This window comes from Panthera tigris, chromosome A3 (assembly GCF_018350195.1).
Source record: "Panthera tigris isolate Pti1 chromosome A3, P.tigris_Pti1_mat1.1, whole genome shotgun sequence".
In the NCBI taxonomy this organism is placed as follows: domain Eukaryota; kingdom Metazoa; phylum Chordata; class Mammalia; order Carnivora; family Felidae; genus Panthera; species Panthera tigris.
Window position 1 is genome coordinate 16,617,947 of NC_056662.1, and position 18,087 is coordinate 16,636,033.

Below are 18,087 nucleotides of genomic sequence, written 5' to 3' on the forward strand. Positions count from 1 at the left end.
TCAAGGACCCAGGCTCCTCCCGGTTTTGGCTCTGCCAGCCTCTTGGACCACCAGAGTCTTCTTCTAGCCACTGGAAGAATAGAGAGAAGTTCCCATCCACTTCTTAAAATCTACCACTCAGGAGTGACACACATGACTTCCACTCACATTCTGTTGGTGAGGACTTGTCACCAGCCAGACACAGACGCAAGGTTAACTGGGAAATATAGTCCCTATGTGGGCAGCCACCTCCTGGCAGTAACTCCACACAGTGGGAGGGGGGAGCGTGAATGACTGGTAGGTGGAACACCAGCGGTGGCTATCACACAGCCTGGTCCCAGACACTCTGCTAGCAGTTACTAAGCCTGTCATCTGGCCTCCATCAGACATCGGAGCTGGTGTCTTCTCAGAGTATCTCTAGCCCCTCCTTAACTGGTATCAGCATTGCAGCACCATATGGCCCCAGACATCCCCTGGCAGAAGCCTTTGCTACAGACCCCCAACCTCTCACCACAGCTGTCTTGTGACAGGCTTTTGGCTTGAACCCTCGGCCTGACCTCACCTTGCTGCTCTCTTCACCCTTCAAGGGCCTTTCTACACAGCTATGTCCTCCTGGCACCCCAGACAGGAACCTGAGCAGAGGCCTCCTACAGGAGGGCTCAGTGCCTCTCCAGCCTACCTCCAGGCCAAGGAGGGCAGGTCCTGCATGACGCATGGGCCTCTATACTTGCTTGTCCTCTGTTTCTCATCTCCATCCCACAAGCTACTGGGCCAGGAAGTACAACAGTCCCTCCCTTCCTTTTCCTGTCTTGTTGGGCTCTCCCTCTGATAGAAGCCGAGGGTTCCCAAGCTGCATCTCCTTTGCTGGACCAGGATCCCCAATCCCCAGATCTTGTGAGTGTTGGCTGCTAAGGCTAACAGCGTCCCCTTTCTTGGAGACTTGCCTCTGGCAGGATCTACCTCACCTTCGAGATTACTTCTCCTCCCCAGTCAGTGACATCCAGTGGCCACTGACTAAATGGCATGGGGTACAAATGCCAGCCCCCTTGTCTCAAGTGGGGACCAACTCAGTGATACAATTCATGTTCCAGAGCCCCTTGTGGGGTTAGGCTGAGGCTGGCCTCACTCCTTCCCTCCCAAGAACACCCTGCCATAAATCGCTCTTACCAGAGGCCCCATCTCAGGTTCTGATTCTAGAACACCTGGCCTAACACACTGCCTTGCACCAGATCCACCTCTTCTTTCTCAAGATGGCACCCTCCACCTTCTTTTGCCAGAGCCATAATGGCAAACAGGGGGCAGGAAAAGAGAAATCAGTGTACAGCTAACAGAACATGCTTTGGGAAGTGCAATGAAAATATCACACAGAGACCCTTCAGGGTCTTGAGCACCATGTTGTCTGTCAAAACTGTTGCCAGCAACCCTAGCATGGCCCTGGAGCTCTGCTTCTTGGAGGGAGGCCACCCACCAAACCAAGGAGATTTCGTGGACAGGTGCTCTGAGTTCAGCAGCAAGGCCTTGACCCAGACCCCATCTGGCCTCATCCTGGCCTTCCCAAAGCAAAGCCCACTCCTTGTTACTACATTAACCATGTGGGGGAACAGACATGCAATGCGAACAGTTAAGAACCAGAGAGAAAGAGAGAGCATCACCTTCTGACAGGTCCGAACACCTCTTTCTCTGGCCCATCAGGAAATCCACACCCTCTCCCCAGGCCTACTGGCTGGCCCTGTTCTGGGACCTGCCATCCACAAAGGAAGTGCTTTCAGGGCTTGTGCCTGTGGATCCGAGTGGAAGGCGAGAGGGGGACAGCGACAGGAGCGCCCACCGGCCTGCAGCAATGGGGAGAGGGTGGGGAAGGTAAAAGGAGAGGGTTAAGAGCCTGGCAGTCCACACAAACACCTTCCACGCTGCACCCCTTTCAATTTCTTTTCCGTGAATTTAAATGCATTCTGTCACAGTGAGTTATGTCACCCGGAGGAAATGCCCAACTCGGCGACGTTTTTAAAGATTATTTTTTAGATCACCTATCACTATCCATTTGAGGAACGATTGTTCAATCTGAAAAAATAAATTCAAAACTGTCCCCATCTAAGCAAGATGGAAAAATAACTTTCCCTATTCTTTCCTTTTCTTTCTATTTTTTTTAAAGAAGGCTTATTTCTGAAGGACAGGTTTGAAAATCTGTTTTCACCTTGACTTTCTGGCTGGATCTGAGTTGGTAAGGGGAATATCATGCCCTGTCATAGGAATAAACAAATGAATGTACAGCCAGCTGTGTGACCTCAAGCAATTCACTTAACCTCTCTGAGCCTTAATCTCAACTGTTACACTGAGATAACAATACCAACCCCATGGTCATCAAATGAAATGATGTCCAGGACAATCCTTGAATGTGAGACAGATGTAAAGTGTCTGTTCCACTAAAATGTCAATTCTTCAAGGGAAGGGAAGAGGCTCTGACCAATTCTGCCCTCCCAGTGGATCTTGTGCAGGGCCTGGTCCACAAGAAGTGTAATACTTGCTGGATGGTTGGATGGTTGGATGGGCAATGGCTTGGTGGGTCCATGTCTGAACATACAAAGAGACGGATGAACGAAAGAGGGATGGATGGATGCAATGGTGTACTGGAAAATAGCTATCAAAAAAACCAAAAAAGCAAAAAAAGCCCTCACTTGTACTGTCCTCCAATTTCCATACTGTAAATACTCCCATCATGGCTGATTTCAAGCTACCAAGATGACATCACTGAACACAGAGTTGGAAAGACATGGGCCAAATTGGTGCATACAAGTCTACGAGCAGCTCCTGTGCTCCACTGGATGGATGAATGGATGGATGGATGGAAGGAAGGAGGGAGGGAAGGAGGGAGGGAGGGAGGGAGGGAGGGAAAGAAGATGGAGAGAAATAAAAGGGGAGGAAAGAAGGAAAGAAGGAGGGAAGGAGAACCATAAATAAATGTTCACCTAGAGAAGAAAATAAAAATACTCAGGAACCAGGCAATGCCAGAGAGAGCAAAGCCTGAGGAGCAGGAGACCTGGGTTCACCACCAGTCACCAATCATCATGGACTAGGACTGAATCCACCCATTTGCTGGAGTAAATTATTTCTTTTTAAGGATGGGGGTGTGGGGTGGAGGGTGGGGTTCACATAATGCAGAACAGTAGTCCTCAATTATTTTTAAGAATTAGAAAACTTTTGGGGCGCCTGGGTGGCTCAGTCGGTTAAGCGTCCGACTTTGGCTCAGGTCATGATCTCGCAGTCTGTGGGTTCGAGCCCCGCGTCGGGCTCTGTGCCGACAGCTCAGAGCCTGGAGCCTGCTTCCGATTCTGTGTCTCCCTCTCTCTCTGACCCTCCCCCATTCATGCTCTGTCTCTCTCTGTCTCAAAAATAAATAAACATTAAAAAAAAAATTTAAGAATTAGAAAACTTTTTCTTTCCACACGAAATCTTACCTGGAAAACACAATAATTAAGGCTAATATTTATTAAGCATTTACTGTGTAATGAATACAGTCTAAGCACCTTGCATGGAATGCCCCATTGAATCCTCCCAACAAACCAGTGAGACAGATAATCTTATTATCATCAATTTATCAGAAGGGAGGAGGCAAGGTCACCTAGTAAGCAGGAGGTCCAGGTGATCTCAGTCCTAACCACTCTGCTCTTTTGCCTTGATAGAGCAGAAGGAAAAGAAGTGACCAGCTGAACTGTCCCCTGCGGGCCTTAAGCCCCGCCTTAAGCCCAGCAATCTGGCCCTACAGAAAGCCAGATTGTTGGAAAAACAGCAAGAGGAACAGGTCCTCATCTTGGTTCTGCCCCTGGCTGCCTCTGCGTCCTTAGAAAAACCTTTGCATTCTCTGAGCCTTGGTTTTCTCATTTATAATACAATGTGATCACTCCCTACAACTATTATAAATTACACATTGGGCAATTCTCAGGAGCAGGAGCAGGAGGACTTTGGGAAAAACCGCTTGCATGAGTCACATCACATATGATTTATTCACTTCTAGGACAGCAAGACCCATTTGATTTAGAATGCATCCATTTTGGGGGGCCTTTCTGACATTCTGAAAACAACTGGTAGTAATCATTTCTCTAACTAAATTAAATCTTATAGGGATGACTTTATTCTTAACAATACTTATTTTGAAAGTCATTTACTACTTAGTAATATTTAGTTTCTAGAACTGCCTTCATGTACCATTTTACAAATGTGGGTGAAATAAAACCTGGTTTGTGGGGGGAAGCAGCAAAGAACAAAAGGTTGTCAACCTATTGGGTGTTACTTTCTTTGGGACTCATATCCCTTTGAAAATCTAAGAGAAATATGCATACTTCTCCTCAGAGAAATGCAGACCCTTCCCAAACTCTGAATGTAACTTTGGGACAGGAAGGATGAGGGGACTGTCAGCCCCAGCAGCCAGGCTCAGAGGGTCTTAGACACAAGAATGTTTCTGAGGCCCCAGGTAATTCTTCAGGTCCACATTTTCGTGTCCTCAATCAATGCAGAAAAATAGCCAGAAGCCACTCAGACAGTGCCTGAGATTTTAACATGAAGAATTCTCTTGATAAATAAATCTCTTAATGAAATACAAGCAATTAAGCTAAAAGTCCTATCAAATGCAACCTGTCACTCAGCAGCCTGACACTTAATTGAATTTCTTTTTCCATCCCCTGGCTCCTTTTCCCTGATAAACAAATTCATTCACTGCAGATCAAGTTTCCCTAACCCAGAAACCAGTGATAGTCAATCAACTAATTGACACAACAAAGACTTCTATTAAAAAAAAAAAAAAGTTCCCCTAATTAAAGTGGGAATGGAATTGTAGAATACTCTGGTGCCTGATATTAATTACTCTGTGGTTAACCCTCTCCCTCCTCCCCAGGGACCTGGCAGCAGCCTGGGGGCATGAGGGAGCCCAGACCCAGATACAAGTCCAAGTTCCAGCTTCATCCTAGTACGCTGTGTGACCTCCGGAGGTTGCTTCCCCTCTCTGTTTTTCATGAGATGCAACAGAAGGGATAGAACAAGGTGACTTCCAAAGCTGTTTCCAGCTCTCTCCCATTTTATGATCCAGAAGACAGTCTGATGGCAGAGTCTTCTCTCTGTGGTTGCAGGTTAGCCAGAAGCCTTGAACTGAAAATACAACCCATCTTCTGTGGGCTCCTTCTGCCTCTGCCTGGTAAATGCAGCAGCCCCTGAATGCATACACCCCTCTCCCCATGCATCCACCCATACATCCCCAGCCACATGCCTTACACACATTATTTATACCACATCTACCTGCAGCACACTCCTTCATATCACACACGCACGCACACACACATCCTACATCAAAACCAGGAGTGCACACACTGACGCACAGTCTCACACATGCATATGAAACACACACACACACATCTAGCCACATGCCCCTCTAGAGAAGAGATACCCTCAAAGCCTTGTGCACATCCCCTTCTCCCTCAGCCCAGTGCATAAGCACACACACATGTAGCCCCAGACCCTTTTAGAGCAAATCCCCCTCAAAGAGGCCACGCACACATGCATTTGCAGATGAATGCGCGTGCGCGCGCGCACACACACACACACACACACACACACACACACACACCCACAAATGTGAGCTGGGGTGGATGGGAGCAGGATTCAGCTTTGGCCAGGGGAGCTGCCAGGATCTCAGAAACCTGGCAACTGACCCAACAGGATTTCCAGGACTATCTGGGTTCTAAAGTTTCTTTTATTCAACTAAAGGTTGCCAAATACCTTCCCTACGCCAGGCATTGTGGGGAGAGTGGTGAACAGACAGACACCGAGCCCAGAAGCAGCTCTGCCCAGACTCAACAGCAAGTTGTGAGGGTCCTATCTTTGGGCTTTGACACACCCAAGGATCTAGTTTAGAGGTGGCTTTCTCAAAACATCACGGTCAAGGTGGCCTTTGAGCTAGGCCTTGCAGGACACAAGAAGGGGTTACCAGGCAGAAACACAACATGAACAAAGACAGGGAGGCTGATAAGTGGGGGGTACTGAGAGATAGTGCCATGCAGGAGTGTGGGCGGCCCAGCTCCTCTGCTCACGGTCTTCAGGGCTTGGGCAAGTCACTTAACATCTCTGAGCTTCAATTCCTCATCTGTAGAATGGGGACAATAGCTGTAGCACCAGAGAAGGACCATCCATTCCTCAACAACAGAGACTGAGCAGCCTCTCTGTGCCAGGCACTGTTCTAGGCACTGGGGCTTGCCGTGAAGACAAAAGAGACGATGAATACCAGCTCTCGGCATCATGTCTGCACACACTGGGCACTGGGTTGGCAGGGGCCCCAGGGACGCAAAGGGAGTAGAGTGAGTGGGAGGTCCCTTCAACTGAGTGTCAGTGGGAAGACTGAGCTCTGGAATAAATGGGGGCCTTTGGTACCCTGGAGCATGGAGGCCAGGAGGGAGCTGACAGAAGGGTGGCAGGGGCTGAGGCTGAGGCTGGGAGGCCGGCTTGGAGGGGATCGTGGAGAGCAGTTGGTCACGCAGCCCCCAGACTGAGGCTGCATCTCCAGGTAAGAGACGACGCCTCAGCCCCAAACCCTGTCTCCCACCCCCATTCCTCATGGGGACCCCTTCCAGGGCAGGGGCCTGGCTTCCCCTGCAGTTTGCAAAGCCAGGCCAGGGTGGTGATGAGGGGAGCACTTCCCTCCCCCTCAGGCACAGAATGCAGCTCTTGGCATCTCATGCTTTCTGTTGAGCTCATCTCCCTGTCTCTGTTTTCATGTTTTCCTCTCTCACGCTGGCTGTGTGGAGCACATCTCTCAGAAAATACTTGCTTTTGAAAGTTGTTGCCATAACAACCACTTCATTACACGCCAGGCCCAGTATCTCAGAAATGCAGAATCTTTCCTTAAAAGCGTGCGCTGCACATCAAAGGGGAATAGGAGCTCATTATTTTTACATTATTTTGCAGGCAAATAGATATTTTCCAATACACATTTCTTTTCTAAGTTGATTTTCTTGTTCAGTGGAAATGCACATTTCTTTCTTAACGCTTTCCTGCCTGCAGGGTTCAGGGCCTAGAAACCTAAGTTCCTCAAAGCAGAAAGGAGAAGGCATTTCTTTACCAGGATAGCCTTCCCTCAGCCCCCAACACTGTAGGTTCATGAAGGATGGTTTTCTCTAATTCACAATTCAACTGTACCCAGAAACTCCAGAAAAGGCAGAAATTCTCAGTGTAGCATATATACACCTTCGTTGGTGGGGCTTGGTTCAAACCAAGATTTCATAACAAGTGAAGCTAATTAAAAGATCCAAATCAAAACCAAACAAACCAAACCAACAAAAAATCTCAACCATTTGGGATGGAGAGGTGTTCCAGGATTTGGTTTTCTAAACCAGAGGGCACTATCAGAATGTAATAGGTCCCTTCAAGTGAATGCCTAGCATGTGTCTCCCCCGTCACTAACACATAAGCCCCATGATTATTGTCTGTTTGGCTCACAGCTTATCACCGGCCCCCAGAGCAGTCCTGGGCCCACAGGCACTCAGTAAATGTGTTTTGAATGGACTAATGAATGAACGTGCTGTGAACACTACATCTTATAACAATTCTGCAAAGAAGGGATTATTATCCCCATTGTACAGATGAGGAGCGTGAGGTCCAAAGAAGTTAGTACAATAATAATATGAAGAGTCATAATTACAGCTGGCACTTTACAATTTCTATGGAAGCATAATATGCATACAGAAAAGGGCATCCATCTTGAGCACACATCTCCCCGTTTCATAAACTGAACACCCCCGAGGAACCAACATCTAGATCGAGAAGCAAAACATCTGGCAGGAGGAATGAGACTTTGACAGTAGCTTCTCAGGTGGCCTCATCACAATCCACTAAGCTGCTGCATGTTTGTTTTATGGGAATTTCTGCATCTACTTTACAACAGAAAAGGCACTACGCCTCATGGCCACTATCGTGACGTCTAATATCATTGATTAGTTTTGCCTGTTTTTGTGACTTCTGCAGATGGAGCCATATAGCGGGTCCTCTTTTGTGCCTGGCTTCTTTCCTTCATCACGAGGTTTTTGAGATTCGCCCATGTTGTGGCCTATATGTGACCATCATTCACCACTCTGCTAATAGCAGCTCATTTGTTTTTTTTAATATACGTATTTTTAATGTTTATTTATTTTTGAGAGAGCGAGAGAGTGAGCACACAGGAGTGGGGGATGGGCAGAGAGAGAAGGAGACGGAGAACTGAAGCGCCTCCAGGCCGACCGCAGAGAGCCCGATGCAGGGCTCAAACTCACACACCGGGAGATCATGACCTGAGCTGAAGTCAGACGCTTAACCAACTGAGCCACCCAGGTGCCCCTACTACCAGTTAATTTTTAATGAGCATTTATTATGTACCTCACAAGGTCCTGTGATCGTCCCAACATTCTAAGATGAAGGCTTTATTTTGAGTGATTTGCCTGGAGGCCCACAAACAGTGAGTGGAGTATCGAACCCAGAACTTTACGGCCCTAAACTCCTGCTGTTGGCAAGAACCTCTTTCCTGGATGACTCAAGGCTATTGCTAAGAGAAGCACGGTCAATAGTGGGCTCGGCCAGGAGTGAGCAGGGAGCTTTTTGCTCCCACACCGAATGGCCCAGCATGCTATGTCCCAGCCTCTTGTGACTGCTTTTATGTGTCTCCAGTTCCTGACCTGTCCAGCTCTCAGCCGTTCCGACTTGCTGGTACGAATGTGCTTGCCAACAGGTCGCACCAATGGCTCTTCTGTTATTTCTAATCCACCATGACCAGGAAGCCAAAAATATTAGGGCTACTAGAATTGTGTGCAAAACAAGAGATAATGGCTATGAACGTGGACTTGCCAGTGAGTGAGTTTACAGATGTATCTGTATTGTGATACAGTATCTGTGATAACTGCACTTGTTTGCTCCCTAGGCCCACAGACGTAAAGTTTCTAGATCTCTAAGTGCCACTCTAATAGTTTTTCCCCCTTTTGACTGCTTCAGTAAAAAGTCTTTGGTTGGGGCCTGAGGGCTTCATTCTCATCGTGTTCCTGTAGCTTGTGCTGATGGTCAGTACCTGACAAGCTAGCTCAGGTTTATTGTAGTCCTGAAACCCCACAAGACAAAGGAACCAGGAGAAACAAAGCCCTTCGCAACTCTCAGAGCTGAGGCAGTGACACCTGGGAGGGAACGGTTTCCCTCCATGCCCAGTGCCATGGCAGAGCTGGGGTCCTGTTATCTTGGGATTTCCCAGGTGACTCTGACTCCATCCTCCTAAAGGGCTCTCTCCCTTCCCCTCATGCTCCAACGTGAGCGGTACACCTACCTGATGCTGGGCTTTCACTGGGTGCTAGGAACACTAACACAAGCAGGATGGGACCCAGGCAGCCTCTTCCCCTGGCAGCTCCCCTGTGCCCAGCCCTCCAAACCGCCCAGGCCTGGGTAGCAGGGCCCTGCTCTAGTTCCTCACCCCAGCCTGTCTACCCTCCGTCAGAGCACTCACTTACCTCCACCGGGCACTTATTAGCTCTCAGTATATTTTTAACAAAAAAACTAAACTTTACTGCCTGCCTTAGCCCTCTTGGAAGAAGCCAAGTTTGTACCTATTAACCAATTCATTTCCATTTCCCTGGAAAGTTCACATCTGAGCTCTGGATTTTCTTCTGAGCCAGTTTTTAATATCTTACTGGTTCCTTCAGTAATTAATGGGTTAAAAAAAAATCCTTGACATGGGTTAAAAAAGAAAAAAGAATTCTGTCCCTTTAGGCTTTCACCCTGAGCATGAGCACTCCATTTTCCTGGTTTCACGCTCCCCTAAATCCTAGGCCTGACACCGGAGAGCGTCTTCCTTCACGGATAGAACAGCCATTTGCTTGTTTTCTGACACTTTTCGCAGCAGCCCTGATGGTTGTGCGGTACAAAGCCACTCCGCCCTGAGCCCATAGCTCACATTTGGCAACTGTGTCCCTTTAATGGATGCACACGTGTCTATTGTGAGTACAAACATAATGGTTTCCATGGAGACATGGTCACAATGACTAATTAGACAAAAGAGGGTGTTTTTCAAAGCCTTGAAAGACATCATGGATGTAATAAACGAGCATCATCTTATTCAATTGATGTATTCCTTCTCATTTCTCCCCAGAAACATCAATAAATGATCTCTGGTGACTTGACCTCGGATTGGAGTTGGACTCTTTGGCCACCAGTCAGAGCCTGCCAGATTCTCAGTTGCAGGATCCTGATCCTGGCATACATTCCAGAAACAGCCACGAGGCCACTCATCCCCTGCCAGCATTTCCAGACTGGGCCACCCCACTCCCATCCTACCTACTCACTCTCACGATGGCCGTTTAGGGACCAGGGATGGGCTTAGGGGACCTCATCCTCTCCCTTCATCACACCAACCTGACTCAGCCATCAGCTGCCCCACAGGGAGCTCCCTACCACCTTCATTTATTAATTTCAGGGTGTTGGGAGTGACTTTTATTGCTACCTCTCCCCCAGCAAAGCTGTGGGTAGTGAGTATTAACCATCCTACATTTCAAAGAAAAGAAAATCCTTTTCCCCAAGGAAGTGTACCCTAGCATAATGTACTAACAAAATCTCAGAGGTGAGAGAGAAAACAGCCCCAGGTATTTTTTTTTTCCAAAGACTGTACACAAACCTGCCTCGGATAATGCTGAGATGAGTCCAAAATCACACTACATAACAACAAAGAGAATACCTGGACAGAAATGCCTGAGCACAAGAAACAGATGCCAACTATGCAAACATATCAACCGACACCCCAAGAAAAAGAATCACCCAAAGGCAAAGAATCCAGTCTAGAAGAAAACATAACCCCAAATCCAGAAGAAAATTTCACATAGGTGCTCTCTGCTACAAAACTATATAATAATACAAATATTTTAAGGGCATAAATTCTCAAGACCAAATATAAGAGAAGAGATGACAGCAGAGGACAGATGTCATCAAAATTTGGAAGATAAAACATAAATGGATAAGTGGCAACTAACCCAGGAAAAGAAAAAACTGAGACCTATGTGTGGGGTCTGCAGGGTAGGGAAACCAGCAAAGAGAAAATGGACTTGAGCCACAGAATTCTGAATCAACCACAATACCCTTGAAGGCTGAGGTACAAGAGATGCTGAAACAGGAGTGCCCAAGAGTCAGTACGACAAGCATCTAGAACGCCAGCCTCCTTTCTTGACTCTGCAAAGCTAGGAGATGATGCCTCTTACTCAGGAAAAAAAGGTGGGGAGTTTACTCCCTTGGGAAGGTTGAAACCAGAGGCTCAAAAATAAACATCGGTCACTGCTAGCGGAGGGTATGAGGTGCTGTGCCAGAATCACCAGAATGAAGTGCCAACTGTGCGCACTGAACAATGCAACACAGAGAAGTCCTTTCCCCATTCAGCCCCAGAACAGGCTGGTGCCCTTGTACAGGGGAGCAAGCAACTCCTCTAGCCCGGAAGAAAGCAGCTAGATGGAAAAGACTTGGAGATATCCATATTTGAGGTCTCCTGGTGGCATACCTTGTCCCCTGCCCCTTTACCCCAGAGTGAAGCCCACCAACCAGCAAACCCCTCTCCCCAAACTCACCCAGGGCTTATAGAATGTAACCCTGTTACTTAGAAATACAGATGTAAAACTAAAAGAAACAGCTTCAAGAGTTGGAAGAAGTTGGCAAGAATGAAGAAAGGCAAGAGGAAAGAGTTGATTTTCCTGGGAAGTACAATTTGACTTTTTAATCTATGTGCATTTATTCTTTTTTAAAAATAGAAAATATTTTTAGAAAAAGAAAAACAAACTTTGAGTAATAAATCTTTAGGCATTCTGGCAGAAAAAGCAAATCATCTGCAAAGGAAAAGAAACATCAGGCTGGATTCAGGCTTCTATTAGGTGCTAGTCAAAACCAGAAGATATTGGGAAAATGGGTATTTTCGATTAAAAGAGGTGTTGTGAGCCAAGATCATTCTGTCCTGCATAGATGTCATTCAAGTATAAAGGCAACAGGCAGACACTCGCAAATATTAGCTAACTCAGACTGTTATGAATCTCTCTTGTGAAAACTACTTGATAATAAAATCCAGCAAATGAAAAGATAAATAAAAAGTAGAAACTCAGGGAGGGAGAGGAAGACATCATGGCAAAGGACTGAGCACGAGCAATGAATCCATTTAAAATTAGGGTTTATACCAATGTTCAGATATGATTTCTAAGAAATACAAATGTTTTAAAACTTAGCAATATAGAATAATACAGAGATGAAGGATGAAGGGAAAGGAAGCAGGAGAAGGTTAGTGTCCTATTCTTTATAAAACAAGGAGTCCACCCATCTATCCATATTAACAGGTACACATGTCATTTAGGGATGCATGATTCTCAGTATGGGGCCAGGGGCACAGTAGATAATGCATCTGACCTCAGATCAGAAGATTTTAAGAACACATGGTTCTTTTTGGGAAAATGCAAATTAAAAGCACAATGAAATGTTGCTACATATCTACTAGAATGAACAGACTGTAAATTGACAAAGCCAAGTGCTGGAAAGGACACAGAGCACTGGATCTCTCCTACATTACTGGTGGAGATGCAAAATGTTCCCTAGGAAAACAGTTTGGCAGTTTCCTATACAGTCAAACACTTACCATTCAACCGGACAATCCCATTCCCAGCCGTACTTGCCTGAGACAAAGGAAAGGTTGTGGCCACAGAAAACCCTGTATGCAATTGTTTAGAGCAGCTTTACTCAAATTGACTGAAACTGGAAAGAACCCAAATGTCCTTTAACTGGTGAGCAGATCAACCAACTGTGGTACATCTATACAATGGACTTAGCAATAAAAGGAGTGAATTACTGCAACACACAGCATGGTAATCTCAAATGCATTATGCTAAGTGAAAAAAAAAGTCAAAAAGCTATCTCCTGTATGAGTTGTGTGATTTTCTGGAAAAGGTGACACTATAGGTATAGAAAACAGATCAGTGTTTGCCAAGGTCCAGGTGTGGAAGGAGGAGTTGACTGCAAAGGGACACAGAGATTTGCCAGGGGGGAGGGGGATTTCTGCATCTTGACTGTAGGGTGATTACGTGACTGTGCATTTGTCAAAGCTCACAGAACGGACTGTATACTGCTCTGTGAAAAATGGATTAGGGAAGGAATGGAAAAGTTAGTCACAGACTTTTCACAGAATCTGCCCATGTCTTTTGATTTAATGGACAATTTTATGTTGGTCTCTCAAAAATTCTATCATTGGATTAATTGAAGTATTTTATCTTAGAAGAATACCATTGCTAAATGTGCTTATGATAAAATATATGTATTTTTTAAAGTTTATTTATTTTGAGAAAAATCATGCACATGCAAGCAGGGAGGGGCAGAGAGAGAAGGAGAGAGAGAATCCTGACTCAGGGCCCAATCTCACAAATCGTGAGATCATGACCTATCAAGAGTAGGCTGTTCAACCGACTGAGTCACCCAGGCATCCAGTGGGATCTTTTAGGAAACAATTACACTGGTGATGAAATACTTACTCAAAGTTCAAAAATTCCTTTGGTTTCACTGGTTTCCTTTTCTTCTGTTAATATCAAATAAAATTACATTTAATGACTTTTGTTTTCAAAAGTACCCCATTTTATAAAAGCATTTCTATCTACCTCTCCGTCTAGAAACTCCACATAGAAATAGTTGTGGGTTTTTTCTTATTTATTTATTCATTTTGAGGGACGGTGCATGTGTGGGGGGAGGGGCAGAGAGAGAGAATCCTGACATGGGACTCCACCTCACAAACCATGAGATCATGACCTGAGCCAAAACCAAGAGTTGGACACTTAACCGATTGAGCTACCCAGGCACCCCATTCACATAGAAACAGTTTGAATGGTGGGGTTTTTTTAAATATTTATTTATTTTGAGAGAGAGCGAGTATGTACAAGCAGACAAGGAGCAGAGAGAGAGGGAGAGAGAAATCCCAAGCAGTCTCTCTGAACACAGAGCCCGATGTGGGGTTTGAATTCACGAACTGTGAGTTCATGACCTGGGCGAAACCAAGAGTCGGATGATTAACCAAGCCACCAGGTGCTCTTGAATGGTGGGTTTCTTTCTTTTCTTTTTTTTTTTTTTGAGGGAGTGAGGGAGGGTCTTTTTTATTGTAACTTCTATATTTTTTTACATATTAATGCGTGTTCATTTTTATGAACACTGTATGTCATTCCCTGAACCCACCCTAGCGGCAATCACAGCTCCCTCTCTTCTCTCACCTGGCATACATGTCACTCTCTTTACTCTGGAAGTGTTGTCACGCCTGTCCCACCTCCCTTCTGGACTGCACAGTCATGAGGGGCAAGAGTTTTGCCTTGCTCATTCCAGTATCCCATGACAGGCCATGGTCCACACAGTAAGGCTCAATGCAGGCTGCCAGAACAGAGGAGACCGCAGATAAAGCTGAAGGAGAAATCCTTCCTAAGTGTGAAAAATACCAAAAACTGTTTTCAATCCTGACCTCAGGTGATAGTTTCCCATTGTCTACTTTCCTACAACATGAGGGAGAAATTAAGGGCAAGAGGCAACATGGCTAAAAGCTTAGCTCACAAGAACACTAGGGGAGGAGACACAGCCATCTGACTACCTAACATCTACTGAAATGTCTCTCCTCCTAGTGACAGAATGAGCCTGGGTGACAAACCTGGTGGTTGGGATTCTAGAACTATGAATAAACAAAGAGAACTTAGGATGGGATGGGCCACGGAAGCCTGGAAGACACTAAGGTCTCTCAAGCAGAGACTAATAAACCCCATAGACTCCTTGGCATTGATGGAAGTCAACAATAATCATTTGTAAGCCATTCTCAAACACCAGGACACAAGATCACTTGTTATTTTCACTGAGGAATGAATTTAAATTATGTGTCCTGTGGAACTGGGTATACAAGGTATTGAAGATGAATCCCTTAGCCAATGAATGAGCCAAGTCCACCACCCAATGCATCTCAACAGGGCTCTATTGTTCTTTCTTGGTCCTTGGGAGTCCCCAGACACTCCCAAGAAGTGATGAAACTCTGTTTTTGTGTAAAAATGGCACTGAAAATAAATTCAATTGCTTATGTCGGTAATGGAAGTGAAGAGGAAGTGAAGGCATCCAGGAAAGTGAGGTAGACTCCACACTGAAAAGGAACATCATATTATACTGCAGTTTGAATCTGTCATGTGAATGACTTCAATACATACTCAACAAGGAAGCCAGAAAACGTGACTTGTGAAACTTTTAGCAAGTGCTCCTGTCATGGCCAAAATTGCTTATCAAATGAAAGCTCAGTTCATTCCTTCATTCAGTCCTTCATTTGGGGGCACCTGGCTAGCTCAGTCAGGTGAGAACTGAGAACACGTGACTCGTGATCTATGGGTTGTGAGTTTGAGCCCCATGTTATGAGTAGAGATTACTTAAAAATAAAATCTTTTTTAAAAGTCCTTCATTCAATTCAACCATTATTACTGATGTCCTATCAGGGCCCAGGCACTGGTCCTGGCCCTGAGGATGTAACAGTGAGCAGAGCAAGGTCCCAGAGCAAAGTTTCCATGATCACACCATCAGTAAATATCATACAACAACAAAGTAGAAAGATCCTTAATGATCATCTGGTCTGGCCCTTCTTTTTCCAGATGGGGACACTAAGCCCCAAAGAAAGGAGGAAGTTAGTCAGGACCATGTGGTCACCAAGGGTCAAAACCATAGCTAGGACTCAGGGTCTGGTCCTCCCTCCCAACCTAACACCAGCTCCCACTTTCCTACCCTTTACAATTTGGCAGAGATCCCCTGGACGCTGCCGTGAGCTGCCCCAAGATGCTCTTTAGAGCTCTTGCAAAACATTTTGTTTTGTATCACACCTGTGGTGACAGCTGAGTTAAACTGAATGTTCACAGTCATTATGCACAGAAACCTCACACGAGCCTCATCTATGGGGTTTCAGAATGAATCCAGTTTCCAAACTCTCCTCTCTCCACCTTATCACATGTCTGTATATGGTAAGCTTTAGAAAATGAGTCTAATAATTAGTCATCTTGGCTTAGTTAAAGACAACAGTATGTTCTCCAATTTCACTTTGTTTTTAACAAGAGAGTGATGCCAACGGTAATTTTCACCGTGGTTAAAATATGCTTCTCAGTTGGTCCCTGCAGTTAACTGAGACAGCTCTGGTCCCTGCACCTGCACAGGACTTCCCCACGGCTCACTCTTTAACCAGGCTGTGCCCCCCCCAACCCCCACCCAGGTGCCTTCTTTCCACACACATTCACATCTCTGACACCACCTGTGTACTAGGCACTAGACTAGACACTTGGCACTCATCATTATATTTAATCATCTTTGCAAGATAAACTTTACTGCCCCATTTTGAAGATGAGAAATTTGAGAACCTGAGGGTACTGGTCCCTGTCTACTGCCCAAACCCCACATGCAGCCACTCTCTCCCTTTCTCCCTGCACTCCAGCCATGCCACCTTCTTGAAGTTCCTCAAAGGCAGCGAGCTGGTTCTCATCTCAGGGCCTTTGCACATGTAGAGTCTCCTACCTGAAAAACTCTTCCCCCCTCTTAACTCCTAGTCACCCTTCAGACCTCAATTCAAGCATAGTTTCCTAAGGGAAGAATCCCTCACACCCTCCCCCATACTCCTGTAGTTCTTCTTCATTCACATAGCACCCTGAGGAAGTTCCTCTTCCTTCAAAGCAGCTATTACAATTTGTAGTTTCATATTTGCGGGATTATTTGCTATTATCTAACTCCCCACAAAAGCATGAACTCTAGAAAGGCAGGGACAGTGTCTGTCTTGTCTACCACTATCCCCACACCTGGAAAGTACACATAATATGAGTTTAGTTACTATTACTGGATAGATGATGGACAATGAACAGTTGAGAAATACTATACAAAACCCAAGAAAAACCAAAAAAAATCCAAAACCTTGTCACCCACCCAGGTAAGTAATGAAGCTAAAATGCAAGCCCAAGCCCCCCAACACTCAACCCTACTTACACTGTGTGATAATCTTCTGTTCCGCCCCACCCCCAACCAACACACACACACACACACACACACACACACACACACACACACACCAGCCCCAAACCCTGACCCTAGAAGACTGATGAGTGGAGCAAAGGTTCTCAAAACTCTCCAGGCCTCCTAACCTTGCTGTCCTAACCGGACCCCCCCATCCCACACACCTGGAGCTTCAGAGGTGCTGATTCACGGGTCCAAGAAGGGCCCCAAACCTGGTTAGCAAGCACCCAGGTAATTCTGAAGGGAGCGTGTCCCAGACCTCCGTTTGAGGATCCCTAGACTAGGGTGAATCCAGAAGAACCCGCATTTGGGAGGCAGAGGAGCCGCCAAACCCTCCACCCCCAGGCTGCTAACTTGCTGGTGAAGCTGCTGCAGAAACTGGGGCCGTACTGCCCTCTGGCGGTCATAGTGGCACTGGAGCTGCCGGGCTTCCGAGAGGGCGCTCGCTGTTGGTGCACCCCACAGCCGCTGACTGTCTGGTGCCCAGCTCTGCCCGGGGACACAGCACCTGCCTCTGGTCCCTGACTCTTCAAAGACTTCTCCGGGGCTTTTTTCTCTTCATAAATGAAGCACAGTGTTTTCCAAACTTCAGGTTTTTTGGGTAACACCTTCAGCATTTTGCCCATCTCATATGCTACCTGAATTACTTTTACTTAATTTTTTCTTTAAAAGTATGTATGTGAAATAACTCATTTAAAAAGAGAACTCCGGGGGCGCCTGGGTGGCTCAGTCGGTTAAGTGGCCGACTTCAGCTCAGGTCATGATCTCAAGGTCCATGAGTTTGAGCCCTGCATCGGGCTCTGTGCTGACAGCTCAGAGTCTGAAGCCTGCTTCAGATTCTGTGTCTCCCCCTCTCTCTGTCCCTCCCCATTCACACTCTGTCTCTCAAAACTGAATAAACATTTTAAAAATCAAATAGATAGATAGATAGATGGATAGATAGATAAATAAAGGAGCAAGTCCACAATAGATAGAAAAAAAAATAGTTCCACTTATAATAAATAGGGGCTGGGGAGAGGGTGGGGAAGATGTGAAAGAGTGAAAAAAAAAGCC